General features: G+C 37.3%; 2 pseudogenes; one reads left to right on the top strand and one right to left on the bottom strand.

The window, feature by feature from the left end:
- The first annotated feature begins 271 nt into the window (after positions 1-271).
- LOC144251688 (phospholipid-transporting ATPase IG pseudogene) lies at positions 272-4,205 on the top strand (annotated as a pseudogene).
- Positions 4,206-9,447: 5,242 nt separating this feature from the next.
- On the bottom strand, positions 9,448-10,768 carry LOC144251687 (phosphatidylinositol 4-kinase type 2-beta pseudogene; annotated as a pseudogene).
- Between the last annotated feature and the right edge of the window lie 381 nt (positions 10,769-11,149).

Genomic DNA, 11,149 nt, shown 5'->3' with positions numbered 1-11,149 from the left:
ACTCTCTCATCAGCTCTTCTAGCCTGCTCTTCACTGTATGGGCATTGTTATTCTTGGTGATTTTTCTGCAGGAAGTAGAAAGTCTGCTGGAACATATGCAGTAAATACTCCTTGAATTCCATCAGCATAAAGTTCTTGGACATGAGTTTATTGATGCAGGCCAGCCAGGACCCCAAGCCAGCCAATGCTCCTGACCCAAGACATAGTTCTGGCTGCTGCCATTCACTGATGCTATCTTTCTGGTCCAGATGTCACAGCCAACGTATGCACAATGGAAGATGTAGGTGAGGAGAGATGGGGTGATGCTGGCAGGCAGAGGAATACAACTGAAGAGGTGGGCCAGGCACTCCAAGGCAAGGGAATAAATATGCTATCTCTCAGCTTAGAGGGTAGGAACTGCATGATTCAACAATTTGGCTGAAGTAGGACTTTGTAACAAGTCACTCAGTAAGTCACCACTTTCTCCTGAGGATGGGGATGGTAATGAAGTGGCAGCAGTAACACTGTTTGTCCCATACAGTCTACAAGATACCTGTCAGGAGCCTAAGCACCTTCTGCACCTGGTCCAGAGGGTGCTTCCACAATTCCTTCTTCCAAGCCACACTGAAGTCCTCACGGAAACAAACCAGCTCTTCTGAAGTTGTCTTCAACATGATCAGCCCACGGTGGGTTGTCACAGAGGACTGGATCAACTGTAAATATGTTAGTAGAAAAGTCATGGTAGAACATGGGCCAATCTTGACATCCTATATAAAAGTAAGTTTGCAGAGTTTGTTCTGGATAAAATCAGGTAAGGTTTTATGGTGAGACAAAATGAATTTGAGCAGGCAGCCACAGATTTTCATCTTATCCTGAGATGGGACCCTCAAGCCACATTTTATTGATCAGATTCTTAAAAACTGTTAAACTGGACAAAGCCTGAGTTTACAACCTCATAGAGAAAGTGAATTGTGCTTGAGAAGAGAAATGAGTTGTTACATACACAGTATTTGTTGGCAGTCATCCAGTTTCAGAAACAGAAGCTTACATTGCACAGATTTTGGGATAATAGAGTAATTTCATCTAAGTATACACTTTGGAATTTCCTCCCTAAGAACCTGTTTGAATAGTTTAGAAGGATTGCAAATTTTTGTTTTCTCATGATTTTCCTTGTATAGGTCACAGTAGACCCACCAATTAGCCCAGTTACCAGTGGACTTAGGTTTTTCTTTGTTATAACTGGTACAGCCATCAAACAGGGATATAAAGATGGGCTGAGACACAGAGCCAACAATGAAGTCAGCAAGAGCACTGTTTACATTACTGAAAATGCAAAGCAACTACAAAACGAAAGTGAAAAAAATAACATTGGTGATGTAGTAGAAGTTAATGCAGATGAAACCTTCCTCTGTGATCTTATTCTTCTATCATCCAGTACCATTGATGAAACCTGTTATGTCACTACAGCTAGTCTTGATGGGGAATCTAACTGAAAGACAGATTATGCAGTATGGGATACCATTGAAATGTGTACAGCTGAGTCCAGTGATAACCTCCAAGCAGTGATTGAACAGCCTCAACTTGACCTATACAAGTGTGTTGGGCGAATCAATATCTACAGTAATAGTCTTGAGACTGTTGCCAGGCCTTTAGGACCTGAAAATCTTTTGATGAAGGGAGCTACATTTAAAATAAAAACAATAAGATACATGGAGTTGCTGTTTACACTGGGATGGAAACCAAAATGGCTCTGAACTATCAAGGAAAATCTCAAAAATGTTCTGCTATTGAAAAATACATTAATGCCTCCTTGATGGTATATTTATTTATCTTATTCACTAAAGCTGCAGGATGCACTACTCTATTGTAGGTATGGTAAAGTACCCCATATAATGAATGAACCTTGGTATAACCAAAAGACACAGAAAGAAGTGGAGACTTTAAATGTTTTGAAAATGCTCATGGACTTCCTATCTTTTATGGTTCTATTCAACTTTATCATCCCTGTCTCCATGTATATCACAGTAGAAATGCAGAAATTCTTGGGCTTCTTCTTCATCTCATGGGATAAAAACTTTTATGATGAAGAGATTAATGAAGGAGGCTTGGTTAACACATCAGATCTCAATGAAGAACTCGGTCAGGTGGATTATGTGCTTACAGATAAGACTGGAACACTTACTGAAAATATCATGTAATTTATTGAATGCTGCATAGATTGGCACAGATATAAAGGTGTAACTCAGGAAGCTGATGGATTATTTTAGACATTTAACATATTTTGACAAAGCAGATAAGAATCAAGAAGAACACTTTCTGCATGCCTTATGTTTAGAAATGAAAAGAAATGATGCTGTTGATGGAGCTACAGAATAAGCTAAATTAACCTATATCTTCTCCTCAGCAGATAAAATAGCTTGGGTGAAAGGAGCTAAAAAATATGGGTTCACAATTTTAGGAAGTCAGAATGGATGTAAGAGACTAGAAAACCAAAGAAAAAAATAGAAGAGTATGAACTTCTTCACACCTTAAACTTTGATTCCATCCACCAATGTCTGAGGGTAATTGTGAAAACTCAAGGAGGAAACATACTTCTTTTGTTTTTTTAAAGGAGCAGATTCAGCAGTTTTTCCCAGGGTAAAAAAAACCAAACAAACATAAAATTGAGCTTTAGCTCATGTGGAATGTAATGCAATGGATGGGTATAAGACACTGTATGTGGCCTTCAAAGAAATTACTCCAGATGACTATGAAATAATTAAGACAGTTTATGGAGGCAAATATGGCCTTATAAAACAGAGAAAAAAGATGGAAAAGGTTTTTGATGATATTGAGACAAACATGAATTTAATTTGACCCACTTCAGTGGAAGACAAGCTACAAGATCAAGCTGCAGAGACCAGTGAAACTCTGCATGCAGTCGGCCTGAAAGTCTGGGTGCTTACTGGGGCCAAGATGGAGACAGCCAAATCCACCTGCTATGCCTGTTACCTTTTCCAAACTTGCACTGAGCTCTTAGAATTGACCACAAAATCTCTTGAAGAAAGTGAAAGGAAAGAAGATCGAGTCCATGAATTGTTGTTAGAATATTGGAAGAAATTGCTGCATGAATTTTCTAAAAGTACTAGAAGCCTTAAAAAAGCATGGACAGAACATCAAGAATATGAATTAATCATTGATGATTCCACATTCTCATTTATACTAAATTCTAGTCAGCACTCTAGTTCAAACAATTATGAAAGCATTTTCCTACAAATTTGTATGAAGTGCATTGCAGTGCTTTGCTGCTGGAAGGCACGGTTAGAGAAAGCCCAGATTGTCAGAATGGTGAAGAATTAAAAGGCAGCCCAATAACACTGTCCATCAGTGATGGTGCCAACAATGTTAGCATGATCTTGGAATCCCATGTGGGCATAGGTATTAAAGGCAAAGAAGGTAGCCGAGCAGCCAGGAACAGCGATTATTCTGTTCCCAGATTTAAACATTTAAAGAAACTATTATTGGCTCACTGACATCTATACTATGTGAGAATAGCACATCTTGTACAGTATTTCTTCTATAAGAACTTTGTTTCATTTTGCCACAGTTTTTATACTAGTTATTCTGGGGATTCTCACAATAGCCACTGTATGATGCTACTTACAATGTAGAATATCCACTTCACCTCCCTGCCCATTCTAGCCTACAGTCTCCTGGAATGGCACATCAACATTGACACTCTGACCTTGCACCCATGATTGTATGTGAAAATTTCTGGTAATGCTATGCTAGAGTTGGGCCCCTTCTTGGAGTAAACATTTCTGGCTGCCTTTGAAGGGACAATATTCTTCTTTGGGACTTGCTTTCTCTTTCAGACTGCATCTCTAGAAGATAATGGAAAGAAAACAGAAACTGGACTTTTGGAACCATTGTTTTTACAGTCTCAGTATTCACTGTAACTCTGAAGTTTGCCTTGGATACTCGATTCTGGACATAGATAAATCATTTGGGGTTCTTTAGCCTTTTATGTCTTTTTCTCATCCTTCTGGGGAGGAATTATTTGGCCTTTTCTCAAACAACAGAAAATGTATTTCATATTTGCTCAAATGCTGTCTCCTATATCCACATGGTTGGCCATAATTCTTCTAATATTTATCAGCCTTTTCCCTGAGATTCTCCTAATAGTATTAAAGAATGTAAAAAGAACAAATTCCAGGATTCATCATTTAATTTCTTCGTCTGCATAAAAAGTATAGTAAAAACTTCATTATCCAATGCAGATGAATGCAAATCTCTAACTGTCTATGTTATTGTCCCAGAAGCATATTGACAGTGGTTACAGCTAAACAAGAAAACACAAGAAAGCACCACAAAAAGTCATCATCTCAGGATATTCGATATGCAACAAAAACTAAACCACTCTCTTATGTATAGGGTTCAGAATAAATGTTCATTAAAATACCAATTACTCTTCTAAGCATTTACAATTATTGTAATTAGCCATTATGGCCAAAGTTCTAAGTTAAGAATTTATGGAAGTTTAAATCAAGAATACTTAGAATTCTGGCTTTAGATAAAATAATCTAACTACCAAATGGGTGCTCTTTTAACCCATTGACTTTGTGAATGGATTTGAAACAATAGTATAAAGTAGAAGTCATGCAATGGGAATGAATAGATTTTACTAAATACAATGTTACATTTTTTTCCCTGGCAGAAGATATTAGGATGTTTGGATCATATTTCTCATTCCTGCTGAGTGATCATCTTAAATTATTATTTTCTTCAAACAAATGGAAGGAATTCTTGAAAATAGTGAAGGACTAAATGGTATTGATGCATCAGACAGAGTAGTTCATCTTTTCTCTTCACCACATGCTAATTGTGTCTTGATAGAATATCTTTGCCCAAAAATACCTTGAACACTTGTGTGAAATGTGTTGACTTTGGGTATTATTGTGTGAACAGAAAAAAATGTTTTTGTTCTTCTGAACTAAATATCACTTACAGGTAGGTGTAGGGCTACTAGACTTGAAAATAAAGCATAAAAATTTCAGTCACTTAATAGCCACTCAAAATAGGGAATAAACAGATTTTTTCCAATGTTAATTTTACTGGAATCTGAGGTAAAGTGGGTGAGATAATTTTTATACAAAAATAAAGCCATTATAAACATTAGCCTTCTATCATTTTATGTGGAGAGACTAGAAAAATAATTTATTTTTTCAAAGAGATTGCAGTTGTGCACCATAATGCAGCACATTTTGTTTTTCTCATTTTTAACTTGCCAATTTGGGAAGTCATGAGATCTGTCTCAAGATGGTTTTGCCTGTTGAACCATGACTCTGTGTCTCTCACATAGCTAATGTGACCAGTGCAAGTGGTATAATTCTAAACTATTAGATTGATCTTGGTCAGAACCTCAACATACTGGACTAGAAGACTTTAGACTCCTAATGAGTTCACTTAAAAATAAATATGAAATGATTTTATTGAGTGGTAAAATCAGACACATTTGATATAAATGATCTCACATTTTGCTGCTAAATTAAAATGGTCTTTTAAAGTTGCACACACAAAATAGTTAACTGTACATTATTACTTAGTCATCCCTTGTGCTGGAGAGAAGAGGCAGAATATCTAGGCTCCTATTTGCTGGACAAAATTATCAAGAAACTCTTCTATCTCACATTTTCTTTAATTGGTTGTACAGTCATGGAAAAATTCTATCATCAAAATTTCCAATGCCCTGAGGGAGGCTTCTTCAGATGCCAGGTTGGTCAGGGAGGAGGCCACTCAAGTGAGTTGACTCTTAGGCTTCAGACCTGTCCCACCCACACAGTTAAGGTCATGGTCCCTACAAGCTCAGGAAGTCCCCCAGTCATGCAAGGACAACCCCTTCCCTGCATGTCTAGGCCTCTCATTCTTGTATTTTTTTTCCTTTCTATTTCCAGTTCTGAAGCTTGAACCCAAGGTCTACTACATGCGAGGTAAGGGCTCTACCACTGAAAAATCCTCCAAGCCCTATCTTTAATGATGACCCAAAAGAGCATCAGGTCACAGCTCCTGCAGTGTCCTTTGCCTTCCATTCTTATTTTCCTTCTGACAAGTTTCACTTCTTTTAGGCCTTGGCTATGGAAATCAGATTAGAAGTGGTTTATATAAATTGAAGAAATGGCCTATGCTGTAGTCAGCATGGATTGTCATATCGAGTACTATAGGCTGGGTGGCTTAAGCAACCAAATATTGATTTTTCTGTTTTGGATGTACAGCATGGTTGGGTTCTGGTGAGGGCTTTCTTCCTGGCTAACAGATGGCTACCTTCTAGTGTCCCTCTGTGACACAGAGAAAATAAGCTGTCTGCTGTCTCATAAGAACACTAATCCGTTTGTGGGAGCCCCAATCATGACCTCCACCAAACCCAGTTACTTCCCAAAGGCCCCATATAAATATTGTATATCTTCATGTTAGCTATGCACATATTGATATATCTGGTTCTTCTTTTTTTTATTTTTTATTTTTTTTATTGGTTGTTCAAAACCTTACACGGCTCTTGACATATCATATTTCAGACATTAGTTTCAAGTGAGTTATGAACTCCCATTTTTACCCCAAATACAGATTGCAGAATCACATCAGTTACACATTCACCTTTTTACATAATGCCCTATTAGTAACTGTTGTATTCTGCTACCCTTCCTATCCTCTACTATCCCTCCCCTCCCCTCCCATCTTCTCTCTCTATCCCATCTACTGTAATTCATTTCTCTCCTTGTTTTTTCTTCCAATTCCCCTCACAAACTCTTTTATGTAGTTTTTTATAACAATGAGGGTCTCTTTCCATTTCCATGCAATTCCCCTTTTCTCTCTCTTTCCCTCCCATCTCGTGTCTCTGTTTAATATCAATCTTTTCTTCCTGCTCTTTCTCCCTGCTCTATTCTTAGTTGCTCTCATTATATCAAAGAAGACATTTGGTATTTGTTTTTTAGGGATTGGCTGGCTTCACTAAGCATAATCTGCTCTAGTGCCATCCATTTCCCTGCAAATTCCATGAATTTGTTATCTGGTTCTTCTTAATAAATGTTGTCTCTTCATTACAAGAATAACAAGAACTCTTTGTTGCAAAGAAGAAAATGCAATGGTTAACAACACAGAAGCATAAAAAGTTACTTGTAAATTCTTTTTTTAGCCTCAAGACAATGAGTTTTATTACCTTTGGTCAACCAGGTTTGACAATATAAATATACTTATAGAAGAAAACAGAACATTTAAATAAGAATTAAGTTCATGAAAGTTTACAAAACATAGCAAATATACCCTAATTTTTTTATCTTATTTTAATATCTCAACTTTACTTTTGTACAATGGTCAGACATGTAAAAATACACTCACACTGTTTTAATTTTTTTAAAAATATTTATTTTTAAGTTGCAGGTGGACACAATATCTTTATTTATTTATTTATTTATTTGTGTGTGTGTGTGTGTGTGTGGTTCTGAGGATCTAACCCAGGGCCTCACATGTGTTAGGTGAGCACTCTACCGCTGAGCCACAATCCCAGTCCACACTAATTTAAGATATAAAATGATAGTAACTTACTAAATTCTTCATTATAAAAACTAATATAGGAATCCTCAAAGTATTGAAAAAACACTTTATGAAAGTCAGACCTACATCACAACAACTTATATCCTTTCTTTTAGCTATATCTTTGAAAGGCACATTTTGATTACTAGTATTTACCAAAAGATAGTACTTTGATTTTTCATTTTCCAGTCATTTTTTCCATTTATCTCAAAAATGAGCAAATGGAAGGTTGTAGATGATAGGAAAACACAGGTTTCCAATTAGTTCCTTGAAGGAATCAGTATGCTCATTAATCACACCCATGGACATCAAGAGAATGATTTGAGGAAGAGAAACTGCAGGTCTGTCCTACATCCTAGAATAACCACCTGGATATGCTTTTTACACAAAATTACTCATTTAAAAAAAATCATGAAAGTAAACCTAAAACACCAAAAGACCTAGACTACCAATTGCCCAGTTTAGTCCAAGTATTAATTACAAGCTTTGAGATTGAAGAAGAAATTAAACTTCTCTCCTCTGGAATCACATCTTTATTTCAGGCTCATTTCAATTTAAAACACTTGGAGACTTAATAGTGTTACAAATTCCAAGAACATGAGACATACTGATATTCAAAATAAAATGTAAAAGCTTCAAAATCAAATATAAATGATTTGTGGTTCTCATTTTTCCCTCTAATTTGGGCTAATAACCTAAAACTGACTCTAATTATAAAAGCATTTTTAATTTCAAGCACCACTATTATTTTTAAGAACTTATAAGAACTCCAAAATGCAATCCAATATACACTCTGGGCTATGGTTTGCTTTTCAATGACTTTAATAATGAATTAGACCACTATTCTGAAGTACCGATTAATCACTTGATCCCATGTAAGAAACAAAAGGGAATTTTTAAAGTTATTATGAAATTTCAAAGTACTAGAGGTCTACCTTAAATTTATAGCATTCCCCACAAGTCTCATTTGAGTATATCCATTTGTTTTTAGATGTCTTTCCTTACTAAAACAAAACAATTCATCAAAAATACTCTAAGGTACCAGGCATGGGAGAACATGCCTGTAATCCCAGTGGCTGGGGAGGCTGAGGCAGAAAGATCACAAGTTCAAAGCCAGCTGAGTAAGGCCATAAACAACTTAGCAAGCCTCTGCCTCAAAATAAAAAAATAAATAAATAAATAAAAAGCGTTGGGAATATGATTTAGTGATTAAGTGCCCCTGGATTCAATTCCTGCCACACACACACACACACACACACACACCAAAAAAAAAAAAAAAAACAATTCTAAGATACAAAACAAACAAAGAAACAAAAATGGTCATCTGTCACTTCAACAAAATATTTAATTTTTAGGTCTCCCAAAATGACCACTTTAGCAGCACTTACTCGAGTTCTAAAATAGCAGCTTTTAAAATTAAGTCAGTGTTGATTTATTCTTATTTATTTTTGTACTGACTACTCTGTTAAACTTCACAAGAGTGATTTTAGATTTACCCAACCTCAAAGGCCTTTGTAACACAATGTAAGAAGAATTAACAAGAACATTCTTCTCAGTGCTTAAAAATATACAAAAAGTTATTATATTCAAAGTCAACAAATATCTTTTTTATTACTTGGAATTATACAGTAATTTAGTCACTCTAGCTGTGTAAACCACGAATTTACCTTTTAAACTAACAAAAACACAAAATGCAAATTTTCTACAAAAATACAATGTAGAAGACATATCACTTCTTCCCTGCTATAGACATTTAATATTTGGACAAAAAAAATGTAAACTTTTGATTACATTCAAAATGTAATCTTTTTAAAGTAACTTAAATTATTTGAAGTTTTTGCACCTGGAGTTCTGAACAGCAGATTACATTGCTGTAGTAATGTCCAAGGGTTGTTTCACCTGCTATCCCGAGGGGAAAAAAAATGGCTTCTTGGAATGGAAAGTCTGGATAAAGGAGCTGCCCAACTGAGTAATCCAACCCTGACTTCCCCCTTTCCTGTGCTCCACATCACACAGGCATTTGTACTAGATGACCAAGACTCTTCCTATTTCTCAATGTGGAGCATGATTTAAGATCTGACCCCTCATTACAAACATCTGACTTTCAAAAGCTTTGTCAAAACTTGTGAGTCTTAAAAAGTTCATAAAGATCTTGCACAAGGTTCATGTCCTAAATACATGGCAGAACCAAGTTTTTGATTTCTTCAGAAAAGGAACTTTTGCTTGAGGAAGGATATGGATATGTTCTCCATTCAGGATGTTTAAAAGGAAATGCTAGACCCTTATCAACTGCAACTATTTTAATAAGTAATTCTTTATCATTGATCCAGTTTGACTCCTCATGGCAGCTTTCCTTTTTACGTTTCTCCTTTTCATAGCTGACTAATCAGTTAACATTCACCTTGTTTATATTTCTGATGATGTAACCCAAAACATTTGTTTTCTAATATTCTCAGGAAAAGAATCACCTTCAAATTTCCTAAGCCAATATTCAGCCTCCTTGAAACCTTCAACGAATAACTGAAAGGAACCAATCTTAGGAGGGAGTCCTATCTGATAAATCTTTCTACCCACTTTTGGCACTTTCTGTGAGGCATACTTTTTGCCTCTAGGTTTTGCATGGTCAATTGCACTATATTAAATGTCTCACTCACAAGCCAAACCACATTTGTTTTGGGTACAATGTCCAGATGAAGCTTTTCATCCCAAGGTAGGTCAAGGGAGCCCTTGGTTAAGAAGCAGGCAGCCTCTGCCAACGCAGCAAGGGCAGCAGACCTTGTGGACGTACTTGGTCCATTTTGGATTCAGTTGACCCTAAGGCTCTTCTGATTTAGGTTTAAACACATCAATAATATTCCTTTTAAGATCCTTTACGAAGTAACTTCCAGTTGACCCTCAGAGATTCTTTCTGGAAAAACTTCCACTTTTATTGTTTGTTCTGCTCTCAATATAATAATACCAGCAAATTATGGATCATCTACAAATACATTCATCTCTGAAGTTTCACCCAGGCCCAAGAGAGACCGCGGGACCGGTCCTTGGGCAGAGCCGAAATTCCTAGTTGCAGGCCCTGCAGAGAGCGGCTGCGCCCTTGTAGCCAGTCGCTTCCTGCAGCATCAGGGCGCCCCTATCCCCTGCCCCGCCAGGACGCCTCTCCTTGGCTGGGCCCAGGAGATCCACCGCAGCCTTGATTCTAGCTCCTCCTCTTCCTCTACATTCGAGCCTTAGGCGGATCCCGCCCGCCAGGCTCACAGGGCTCCACCATGGACTCCGTCTCTGCCTTAGGTGTTGATACCTGATGTGAGCAGCGGGTGCCCAGTCCAGTGATTCACGCGGAGCTGGAGCGGCTACGTCACACCTACGCCACCTCACTAGCCAAAGGGCCAGATCAGTGCCCGCCCCTCAGTTGCCCCGCCCCACGCAGTCAGCCAAACCCCAGTTCTTGGCTCCGCAGGGTGTCCACCTCGCGTTTGTGCAGAAAGATTGGGGCGGAGGGGCGGGCCTCTCATAAAATTTTTTTTAAATACTTTTTTTCAACTAGTAGATTAAGCATGTATCTTTTTAAAAAATTAAATAAAAAATAGAAGACCAGTTTAGAAAGAGG

The sequence above is a fragment of the Urocitellus parryii genome, unplaced genomic scaffold (assembly GCF_045843805.1).
Source record: "Urocitellus parryii isolate mUroPar1 unplaced genomic scaffold, mUroPar1.hap1 Scaffold_146, whole genome shotgun sequence".
Taxonomy (NCBI): Eukaryota; Metazoa; Chordata; class Mammalia; order Rodentia; family Sciuridae; genus Urocitellus; species Urocitellus parryii.
This window is presented reverse-complemented; position numbering and strand designations above follow the sequence as displayed.